This window comes from Chinchilla lanigera, unplaced genomic scaffold, assembly GCF_000276665.1.
Source record: "Chinchilla lanigera isolate Chin_1 unplaced genomic scaffold, ChiLan1.0 scaffold00028, whole genome shotgun sequence".
NCBI lineage: Eukaryota > Metazoa > Chordata > Mammalia > Rodentia > Chinchillidae > Chinchilla > Chinchilla lanigera.
Window position 1 is genome coordinate 6,628,452 of NW_004955429.1, and position 12,187 is coordinate 6,640,638.

Consider the following 12,187-nt stretch of genomic DNA (forward strand, 5'->3'; position numbering starts at 1 on the left):
GGGAAGTTTCAGAGAGGAGGAGGCCACCCTCTGAGCTACAAGTGGAATCGAGTAGAGGAGACAGAGCGGTGAGGGGGAAAGGAAAGGAATGAGCAGAACGGAGGCACAGTCCCAAGAGCAGTGGGCACGCTGGGCGAGTTATTTGATATTCAAATAGATTTAAAGCTCAAACCATGTGTAAACCTACATTTCCTCATCTTCGGAAAGAGCATAGCAAAAGTACTTACCTTCAGGGTAGATGAGAGGTAAAGGTAATTCTTGTGTAGGATTTAGCATAGGATTTGATAGTAAATGCTTGCAACTATGGTACATGTAATGCTATATTGTATTATTGTACCATCGTCTATTAAGTTAATGCTGTATTGTATTATTATTGTATTACCTGTAGCATTATAAATGCTGTGTTTGATGTACTATTGTATATGTATTCTGTTACATATAATGCTATACTGTATTAGTTTGGATGCACATTTATTGGAGTATAGGGAAACAGGTATACCAAATGTATTGGCTTAATGCTGAGTGATGGGAATTCGGGGTGCTGGAGAGTAGTGGTCAAAGTCAAGAGGCACTGAGAAAGGTGTGATTGTCCAAAGCTAAGAAACAAAACAAAAGGAGCCTGAGGTAATGCCAGGCCTCGGCTCCAACCCATGTCTTCCAGAATAGTGGTAGTATCCTTGAAGGGCCACAGGAAAATAAATTATGTGTGAGTGTGTTTCAGGGGCCTCACACATGCTAAATCACATGACTTCCCACAGAATTACACCCCCACTTCCAGAGACTAATTTTTACTATGACTTGTAAATTCAAGGCACCAAGCAACTATTTTATTCCTGTTTCGTTATGTTTGAAAATCATACCTTCGGAAGGATGGCACTTTGAATATATAAGAGCACTTTGTATTTACAATACTCTAAGATGAATCATTATGTAATACTATAAGGCCTATTTTTTTGACATATGGGTTGTTATATCAGGCTGGCTTAAATTCTAGACTATACCTATAGTTCTAAATACTAAGATAATGTTTATCTATCTTCAAAAATATTAATGATTGCCTGGCTGTTTGTTACAGAGTATCTCCCTTTGTATCATCTTTTTATTAGGCACAATTGTCTTTATGATTTAATTGAATTTAATTCAAATCTTCCTGTTCACTGTGTGGGAGGGAGCTATCCTGCGGCATTAGACTACTGTATTCTCAACACCTGAAATTTTGCTGGAAGTGTGGCTATAGGGGACCGTGGCTTCAGCAGTATATCATGTCTTCTGTGCCCTCCTTGGGAACATTTAGAGGCCACTAGGACAGTATGACAGTGCCTTGTGCTTTTCCTGGCCTTCGTGACTAGATGCCTAGTTTCTCCAATTGAATTGAAATTGTGCCCTCTGCATGAATTACAGTATTTTTCTTTGTCTTTGATTTCTTTTAAACAGATCCTTTAAAATGTTAAGTAGCATGTTTGTCTAACACTTCAGAAAGAAAGTAGCTTTAGGTGTTATTTTCCCATATGTCCATGAAGTAGGTAGGGCAAGTGTTGCTAATTTTATATTGGAAGAGATAGAGGAACACTTTCCAAACCGGGCACTAGGTAGGACCCTTCTTCCTCCATCCACCCTCTGCCAGATCTGCTCCACGCTGGTCTCCTCTCCGGTCTTCATCTCCTCTCCAATGAAGACACTTGCGCTCCCCTGCCCCAGGCAGTCCATAGCTCAGAGCTGAGTCTGGGTCTCCCTTTGGCATCTGCCTCATGCTCTTTATTCTTTTGAAGCAAATGAGAAGAGGAATCTGTTTTGATTTCTTCATATGTTAATTTGTGAATAGGTGTGCTGAGAAGCATAGGCATGACTGCTAATGTATCACACTTCTAGTATACGGAGTAGACAGCAAAGGATCGTCACGTCCAACTGCTTCTGTTGAATACTGTGGAGCGTACAAGCTGGTGGCTCCCATGCTAACCGTGATGTGGTCAAGAGATGGGCCACAAGGTGAGCTCTGAGGGAGAACCCTTCAAGCACTGAGGGAGCCACAGGGTCTTTCAGGAGAAACACACTCCCCCACCCAGGCCGGAGGGAATGAAGAAATTTCAAGTCCTTGCCCAACCTCCCACCACCCATAGCTGGATTCTGTTGATCTGGATGGACACAGTTGGAATCATCGATGCTACTTGTGAATAATACTTTTCTGCTAAGGTGATAAACAGTGATTAAAATTTAGTTCCACATTACAGTAAAACCATAAAAATAATGAGAGATTGTTTCCTCACATGAAGGAGGAGTTCATGAAAAACACATCTTAAGTAATCTTTATTTGAACTCTGGGCAGATTATTTGTACACTGTTTTTGCTTTTCCTTACCTTCCTTAAACAATTTCCACTGATGAAAAATAGAGATGATTATCTGAGTGATTTCATAAAATTTTCTAAGTGACATGACTTTAAAAATAATGGAAAAGAAGAAATGATATGCTAATATACCTATCTCAGTTTTCGTGTATATTTTCTGAGTAGGCCCAGTCTAGGGGTCAGCAATGAATCTTGTTTTCTACCATTTGCTATTGGCCTGCTGAGTTGACAACTGATGCTTTTTTTCTTTAATAATTTTTATAGGAAAAATATGAATTTTATTGGACGATAATCTTTGTTAAGATTTGTTTATTGCTACCATTTAGGTATATATGATGATCACATTCATCACAGGGAATTTGTATCAGTATGATATACCTTCATTTGGTTTTTTTTGATAACTGATTCTTAGTAGTCAGTTTTAAATGAGGAGAATGCTTTTAATGAGTGGAAGACATTCTGTAATCTTGGAGGGATTCATTGTAACATTACCATAAATCACTTGCAAAATGTGGTTAAATTGGTCTCAGAGTTCTTCTTGTGCTTTTAGTGGCATCTGATTTGGAATTCTCTTTTGCTTCCTGGTACGCATTCTCTTTTGTTTCACCCTCTTCCACTTACTGGGATAATTTCTGTAACTTACTGGGCTTCTTACTGTTTTGATTTTTCCAATACTAGGGATTACACTTATGGCCTTGCACATAATAGGCAAGTACTTTCTCATTAAGCTAAAGACACCCTTCTCTGTGTTTTAAATTCTAACTGGGTTGCTTTATTTATTTTTTATTTATTTATTTTTTTTTTTTGAGGCAGCATCTCACTATACGGTGCAGGCTGGCCTTGAACTTGCTTATGAAGCCAGGCTGGCCTCGAACTCCTGCCTCAGACTCCCTCCTGAGTGCTGGGATTACAGGCATGCACCACCATGCCCAGCTGGATTGTTAGTTTTTAACAACTTGGTCATCATCCTTCTGAAATACAGTAACTGAAAACCTTAACAGTTAATGATCATGCAGGATTGCATTAGGGAAGATCCCATGAGTTGCCTATTTTGCTGGGATGAAGCAGATCTAGTATTTGGAAGCAGTGGACCCAGTATCTGGAAGGGCTGTAAATCAGCAGAACCATCTTGCCTTGTCTGTTAAGACATGTGGATCCCATTTGCACAGATGTCCTCTGCCTCCCTTTGCTCTCTCTCCCTCTCCCTCCTTCCCTGTCTCCTAGAAGAAAATTAAATACATGGTCCCATTAAGCCCCACAGATCAGCCCCACAAAGACCTAAGCACTAATGAAGCTATCAGAATCATTTTGGCGGAGGGTTATCCTGAAATTTAAGGAAAGGTAAGTATGTTTCTAAAAATCAACCCAGTGGATTTAATTTGGCTTTAAAAACTGAGTATAAGTATTAAGGCCTAACACCAGATAATCTTGCGGATTTAGATGGTAGGGCATGTCGCGCTCTTGTTTCTAAGTGGACGTTTTGCATAAAAGCTATGTCTGTGGACATCATTGGAGTGAAATGCTCAGAATCCAGTTAGCATTTTTAAAATATTTATTCTTTTGAACTTCTTTTCAAATGGAGAGACACAAAATGGCAAAGCTAACAAACGGTGGACACTGGAAGTGGCCATTTATTTAAAACGTTAAAACTCTGGAACTAGGCTTGAGACCCGCGTTTTTAAGCAAACAGCAGTATATGATCTAAACAAATTTTGGGTGTGCAGTGAGCTAATCTTCCTTTCTAAACTAGTATTTTCATCAACTGCTGCTCATTGTCTCCCTTTTTGGAAGTTAAAATGTTATGCGCTGTTCCAGCGAGAAAAAGAGATGGGAGCTAAAGATACCGCCCTGAGCAGAGCTGTGCCTGATATTATTTTAAGCAGGAAGATAAATATTTAATGAAGGGGGAACTACAGTTGCAGTCCGTCCCAGCTGAACAGGCATTACAACAATAGCAGTGCCTGGCAGGACGATCAAGTAGAAAAGGCAGAGCCTGGTGGTTTTAGTGTATGAGATACAAATATATATATATGATATAAAGCATAAAGGTAGCATCACCTAATGAAATCAGACTCATTCTACGCTCTGCGTAAGTCTCCAAGATTGTTTTTCCAATTCGGATCTTCAAGCGCTCATCTGAAAAAGCCTGCTGAAAGCGCAGCGACACAGCTCGGTGTGAATTCCCAGCTGTTTAACATCTCAGTGCTTTTCCAGAAACTGTCGGTCCTCGGCTCCAAAGCCAATTTAAGTTGTCGCCACGCACAGGGGTCTCAAAGGTCTGAGTTCTTTTTGGAGGGATACTGGATAGAGCGGTTTCCTGCTGTAGAAAAAAACATTTAAATGTCGTGTTCTCAAATGGAATCTAGCCGTTCTTTGAGGAGAGAAAAGGAAAAGCAAAGATGGTTTGGGATTTTGAGGAGTACCTCAAAAGGCGTCCAGCAAACATTCACAGAAAAGGAAGGATGTTCCCGTGGGGTATTTGTAGGGACATTTATAGGGGTGTTTATAGGGACAGAGTGCGTTCGCCCGCGGATGTCTGCGCTGAAATTTAACAGGAGACAGTTATATATATATACACGTTTTTTTCCTTTAACGTCACTTTCCTCAAACTGGGTTACAAATACTCTGCGAGGTGTGTTTTAAGCGTGGGTTGCTTCCAGGGAGACGCGAGGACAGGTTTAGGAATGAATCACAGTGCACGGGCGCTCGGAATGTTGCGGTGTTTTCCTGTGCCCCTCTCCAGGGACATGATGTTGCCGTGACTGATCCCTGTACTGCAAGTGGTGCAGACAGGGAACATACAACTCAGAGGACCTTGAAAATGCTGCACAAGTGCATCCTACAGATCGGCCAGCAAGGTGCTGGACAAAGAGTTTGAAACAAAAGCAAAGTTTCTTAGCCCACGGGATGGAGTTTGCTACTTCCTTGCAAAGGCAGCTGAGTCGGGGACAGTCCCCTTCCCGGGCCCGCGGGAGTCGGGGAGCTGCAGATTTCACCCCGCCTCGCAGGGTGCGGCCCTCCGGGTCTGGCAGGAGGCGCAGAGTGAACTGAGAAGGTTGGCAAGGCTGAGTGAAAAGACACGGATCCTTGGTTGCAAGGCGGGAGGCGGAAGGGAAGGTGCGCGCCCTGCTGCCATTACTCATAAAGGCCGCGGCTGGAGAGTTGGGCGGCATCAGAGTCTCTGTGGCGCAATCGGTTAGCGCGTTCGGCTGTTAACCGAAAGGTTGGTGGTTCGAGCCCACCCAGGGACGCTCTCCATTTTGCTAGGCAGTCACCCCTGGTTTTGCACCAGCGTCACACTTCAGCCTCCTAGGTGGACTCCAGGCACTGGATCCGCCCTCGCTGCCAACTGGCTGGGGCTCCCGGCTTCCGGGGTTCGGGCCCCCTCCTCTAAGCACCTTCAGCACACCGCTGCTAAGTGGACGCCTCCCGAGCTCTGTAAGTCTGCAGGTGTGCCAGTTGGGCAGGACGGGCTCATAGTGTATGGGCCAGTGCCACAGCAGCTCTGAGCGTTCCCGAGTCACGGGCAGCACCGCCTCATACTCTCGATCGTGATAGGTATTTCAGCAGTGTCAAGTTCAAGTTCTGAGTTGATCTTAAACTCTCGTTTTGCAGTAGCTTGGCTCTCCTTTTGTCTGTTCCCGGTCAGTGTAAATGTACATCCCGGTGTAAGCATTTCATTATTCATTATATTAATCAATTCAGAAATATTTTCGTCATCATAAATCCCTGTTCTTATGTATTATAAGATCAGTTAGATGTTCTACTTTGCTTTTGCTATTAAAGTGATGGAATTTTGTAGAAAAGAGCACAAACCTATAAAAATTCCCATTGATTCATAAAGAGAGAGACTAATTTTACATGTGATTGTTAATAAAAAAATTCTGAGAAAGATTAAAAGTGAAGCTGCTACCATAACTTACATCAACATTCTGTGGACATATTGCCTTTTACTTCATGAAATGCAGATCCCTCCCAAATAGTTCCTGGTTCTTTATTCCATGAGTATCTTCGACCTTTGAAAAGTAATCATAGTTTCATCATAATAATTGCAGATTTCAGCTATCTGCCAGACAATTTTAAACAGAAATGTAAAAACAGATGCATCAGCCGAGTTCTACGCATGGCCCATGCCCACATAATCCCATCTACTTACCTGGGAAGCTGAGGCAGGAGGATCACTTGTGACTAGGAACTGGAAGCCAGTTTGAGCCACACAGGAAAATTATCTTTTTCCTGCAAATTTTGTGGTTTTCTACATTTCTTCATACATATTTTATATGTATCCCTCCCCCCCATATTTATGTGTTACTTGTATTAGTCCTTTTTCTGTTGCTATTGTTCAATATCGTAGGCTGGGGAACTTATAACGAGCAAGGGTTTATCAGCTCGCAGTTCTCAACGCTGGAGAATTCAAAATGCCTTAGCTGCAATCCAGTGAGGGCCTTTTGTCTGAGGCCTCCCTTCCTCTTCTTATGAAGACACTAATGGCATCGTGGGGGCCCATCCCGACCTCCTGTAATTCTAATTACTCCCTGCACACCCTATTAACATGATTTGGGGGATTCTGTTCACAGTACCTGAACTCCAGGAGCACACCCAAAGTGTAGCATTCGGCAGAGCTAACATTCTGAGTGCTTCCTGCTTGCCAGGCACTATTCTAAGCACCGTTATGGACCGATATCTGTAATCCTCGCAGCCCTTCAAGGTAGTTCCCAATCGCTGCTGCTGCTGCAAGCTCAGGCTGTGGAGGGATGCACAGTGCGGTAGCCCCGAAGTCTCAAATCCCAACCTACGCAGTCAGGCACAATGCCACGCCCCGCTCCATTGCCCTACTGTCTCCCTGCAAGTTCTCTCTTCTACAAAAATTACTTGAGGAACTGGTTCGTGGAAAACCCAAGGTGATATTTTAATTATATTTTATGAGTTTCATTAATACCTTGCACCGTGTGTTGGAAGACAACACTGAACCTTCTTGGAATGGTAAAAGGGTACTGTTAAACTACACATTCATCCTGGTGTGGTGGCTCATGCCTGTCATCCCAGCATTCGAAAGGCTGAGACAGGATGATTGAAGCAAGTTCAAGGCCAGCCTGGACAACATAGTGAGACCCTGTCTCATAAATTAAATTAAAATAAAATAATAAAATGACTACACGTTCATTGTTCTGTATAGGAAAGTGAAATCTTAGTGTGAGCTGCACCTTGGGCTTATGCCAACCTGCCACTCTGTAATCTTGCCTCCTCTACCTGAGTGCTAGGGAACTGCTGCCCAAGCACTTGCCCACATAATAAGATCAACTTTCTTTCTAGAAAGAAAGAACAGGTTCCAGCAATGGGAGATAGTCTAGGGTTGAGGGATTCTTTGTTCCCAGCTGGTGTTTGAGAGTTGGAGTGCCCAGACAGATTCCTGTTTCAGAACACCTATGTGAGATAGTTCCAGGGTTTGCAGGTGACAGGTGCTAGGTGGCAGTTTTAAATCTTGATTTTATATATCTAAGGATATTCTGCTTCACACTATTTGGGGGAGTGCTAGGATTTCGAGAGCAGAATATAAGGAAAGATAATTGAATAAGAATGGAAGTGGGGTGCTGAGGGTAAAACTGCCCTTTATCCTAAGCAGTTGATCTTATTATGTGGGTGAGCGCTTGGCACATTTCCTTTTACAAGGCCATTGTATTTAGATAAGAAAGGTGGGGCTATTCAAGATGGCATATGCTGTAACCCCACTTTACTCAGGAGGCTGAGATGGGAGGATCACAAGTTTAAGGCCAGCATAGGCAACTAAGCGGGGCAAGCAGCTCAGGGGTAGAACACTCACCTAGCATGTGCAAGGCCCTGGGTTCAATCTCCAGTACCACAAAACAAAGAAAGGTGCGAAATATTTTGGAAAAATTGCTTAAATATTCGTGGGTGTATTGACTTTCTAAAGTTTTAACATGTGTTCATTATAGGTGTTGCAATAACTGCTATTTTTGAGGAACTTCGTTTTATTCTTAATTTTTTTCAGTCTGTAATTTAACTGAGCTCAGATATATGTTGAGATCATTTAGAGCATTAAAGGCTAAATAACATTTGAAAGGCTATGTTGAGTATCTGGATATGTAAACATGCTCTGAACATGGTTAGTAAACAGTTGTATACTTAAATAGCATGTATAAAATTGGAGGAAAACTCAGTGAAGTAATGTAATAAGAGATGAACCAATTGCTGTGACAGGAATGTAACATTCATGTAATTCATGTAATTCAGGGAAGGACGAGGTAGACAAGGGTTAAAAAATCATAGATCTGTCAGAAAATTTGTAGAAATCACCTATGTTAAATATTTTTCTATTGCAAGTATTTCTTTAGATCAGAGTGGAGACTGGGAAGGGGCCCCATGCTTAATCGTCTCCATTTTCCTTTCTGACACCTGCCAGGTGAATGAAGGTAATGCTGGTGGTACCAAATCACCTTGGCAGGAGCCACCCTCGTGTTATATAGCAGGTCCCCTCTGTGGGCCTCCTCCCCCAAGACCACTGTCCCATTCTATTTTCAGTGAACACACCAGACAATATTTAATAGAGGGTCATCCTACAAAATATTTGACCAATTAAACTTAACCTGTTGAGGTCCTCAAAAACAAAGTCTGAGAAACTTTCAGGGCTAAGAAAAGAGCATAAAGAGACTGGACAACTAATGTAAGATGGCATCCTAGATGGGATTTTGGAATAGAAAAAGACATTAGCTAAACCTAAATGACGGATGGGCTTTAGTTAATAATAATATATCAGTATTGGCTCATCTCTTGTAACAAACATGCCATTCTAATGTAAGATGTTAATAACAGAGGAAGTCAGATGTGGCATAAAAGGGTACTCATTGCTATTTTTTTCAAATTTTGTAAATCTAAAACTTTTCTGAAAAATCAAGTCAATTAAAAAAAGAAGGAACAGTAAGGAAAGGACTGAAGAACAGTAAGGAAAGGACTAAATTATCAATATGTAGTATGTGGATGGATGAGTAACATAAACAAAATTGGACCCATACCTCACACCATACAGACATCAGTTCCAAATGGGTCACAGACATAAATGCGAAAATGAAACAACAATGCTTTTAGAAGACAGATGGATACCTTCATGACTTTACAATAGGGAGTTTCTTATCTAAGACAGAAAAGAATCTCCACCCACTATAAAGTCAAAATAGGTAAATTGGATCTCACAAAAGCTAAAGAGGTAGCTGGGTGTGGTGGCACACATGTGTAATCCCAGCTCTCTGGAGGCTGAGGCAGGGGTTCTCAAGTTTGACCCAGCTCAAAAAAAAAAAAAAAAAAACCAAAAAATTAAAAAGGAGCAGGGATAGAGCTCAGTACAAAGTTCCCGGAAAAAAAAAAAAAACAAAAAAATTAAAAAGGAGCAGGGATAGAGCTCAGTACAAAGTTCCCGGGTTCAATCTCCTGTACAAAACCGAAACAAACAAACAAAACAAAACAACCCCCCACCCTCAAAAAGAAAACCACACACACAAAACCACATTATTAAGGAACGACATTGTAAGCCAAATGTTGTAATTCATAAAACCAGCACTTGGATCCTCTACAGACTATGTATTTTTAAGAAGAAGAAGAAGAAAAAAATACCTAATAGCAAATGAATAAACCTATGAAATGATGTTTAACCTCATCAGTAATCAGGGGAATACCAAGTACCTCTGAGGTGCAGTACTGCTACCTGGGCACCAGATTGGTGAGGGTTTGAAAGTCTAACACTCCTAAGAGTTGGGGAGGGCATGGAAAAATGGGAACACCTGATCAGGACTGAGTCTGGAGGGAAATCCAGAATGACTGTCTACACATGTACAAACTTGGATTGATCTAGCAACTTGTCACAGACTGGATTTCTGGGAAACAGATCTTGTGATGCCGAGATTTGAGTGCAAGAGGCTTAACGAAGGGTGCTCTGAGGAAGAGCACCTGAGGAGACAAAGGAAATGAGATTGGGAGCAGGAGGAGTTGAAATGCGATGCTCTTGCTGCAGAGGCCCTCAGTAATCCTGTGGGAAGCCCTGAAAATGAAGACACCTTTCAGCAATATCCCAAAATCACAGCAAAGGGGTAGGTGCTTAAAACTCCAGGCCAACCAGTCTTGGAGCCAGATGACCGAGGGGAGGGTCAGAACCTTGGGCACAACACCTTCTGGCCATTCCGGAAGTGGAGGCAACCATGAGTTGTCAAAAGCTAACCCTCCCAGCAAGGGTGGCAGTCAGAGCTTTGGTCCTGTGGGAGTATCGGGACCCCGTCACTTTCTCCCTGCAGTAAGTCTGTGCTATCTAGAAACACATCCATGATTCCCGATGGTCTTTTCTCCAGGGGAAATGCCCAAGGGCAAGGTTAGTGGGACAAACTATGACTCTGTCCAATGCAGTTCATCTTGATACTGTAATTAACATTCACTGTCTCTGTCCTTTCCTGCCCATTTCAGGTGAGGCTCACCCTCTGCTTGTACCATTTCTTTATAGGTGAGCTTATCTGATGGAGTGACCCTGGAGAGTATGAACCCACGCTCACTACCCTCTTCTTAGGCTCTCTATTTTGCTTCAAGGTAGCATCAAAATCGAACAGAAGTGACCCTGCAGGGAGCCTGGCCATTGATGTATTCTTCCCTGTCTTCACTGTGTGACAGCAACCCTTCCTATTCCTGTTGATCATGGCCAAGCATCCCTGCTAGAATAGCAATTCCTTCCCTAGCCTGCTGGTCCGCTCGTGTGAGAAGCTTGGAGTGCTTGGAGGGAGCACGGGTAAGTGTCAGAGGGTCTTGCTGTGTTCCTTGGTGGGAGCATTTTGCCTAGAGCTGTGAACAGAGGAGCACACATTTTCACGTGGGCTCCTGGAAATGGTGGCAAGTTGTTCTACTCCTACTTCCCATTCTCAGTTGCCAGATCCTCAATCCATGTCATCTGTGTCCTGGGGACACCATGCCAGATGATGGTCCTTGATCTCCATCCCGAGGTGTGGCTATGCAGAGTGTCATCTCCAACATGGCTTTGATTTAAGCTATTATGTTTTAAAGATGTCATTGAACACCTCTGTCAGGCCAGCAGCTTCTAGATGATGCAATAAATGAAAAAGTTCGATGTTGATCTCAAAAATGTTCAGGTTGACCTCATGGTCCTATGCCCACTGCCTCACTTTTCCTAAGAAAGGAGGCTTGATCCATACATCCCATAATGTTATGTGGGATTTCATGTCACTGGGGAACCCCAGTCTTTGGACAGTGGTGTTAGTGAGGGTTCATTGGTTGCCAGAAGAAGTCTGCCTCAGGAGTATGTGTCAGAATCAGGAGCCACTAGCCCCCGAAAGCAGGAAGGTATCCAAGGCAATTCTCTTGTCCCCAAGGGATCAGTGGTGTCCTTGACTGAGTGGCCTACTAGGGTGTGCTGTTAGTCTCTGCTCTCAGCAGAAAGAACACTCAGCAGGGCAATACGGGTGCAGCTTTCGTGAATGGGAATTAGACTATCTGGCCCATTGTAGCCTCAGCCCTTGCACCATGGCTTCTCTGTACATGAGGTCATGGCATCAGCAGGGGTGACCAATGGCGGAGGCCAGCCGATGTCACCTGGTGTTTTGAAGCAACTGCTCCCTTGTGGGAGTTGACATACATCTCAGTTCATGGGTTGGTACATTTCATGTCCGCCACCATAAGCTCATGTACATCCCTCTCCCTACCTCTTTAGCCTGGTGGTTTTATTTATTGCTACATAACATGATAAAGACTCAGTTGTTGGGCCTGGGGATTTAGCTCAGCGGCAAAGCGCCTGCCTGGCAAGCGCAAGGTCGTGAGTTCGGTTCCCGGTACAGGA

General features: G+C 43.0%; 1 non-coding gene across 1 annotated transcript; it reads left to right on the forward strand.

The window, feature by feature from the left end:
- Positions 1 to 5,520: 5,520 nt before the first annotated feature.
- Positions 5,521 to 5,594, forward strand: Trnan-guu. The gene has a single exon. It is a non-coding gene; the product is annotated as a tRNA-Asn (tRNA).
- Positions 5,595 to 12,187: the final 6,593 nt, after the last annotated feature.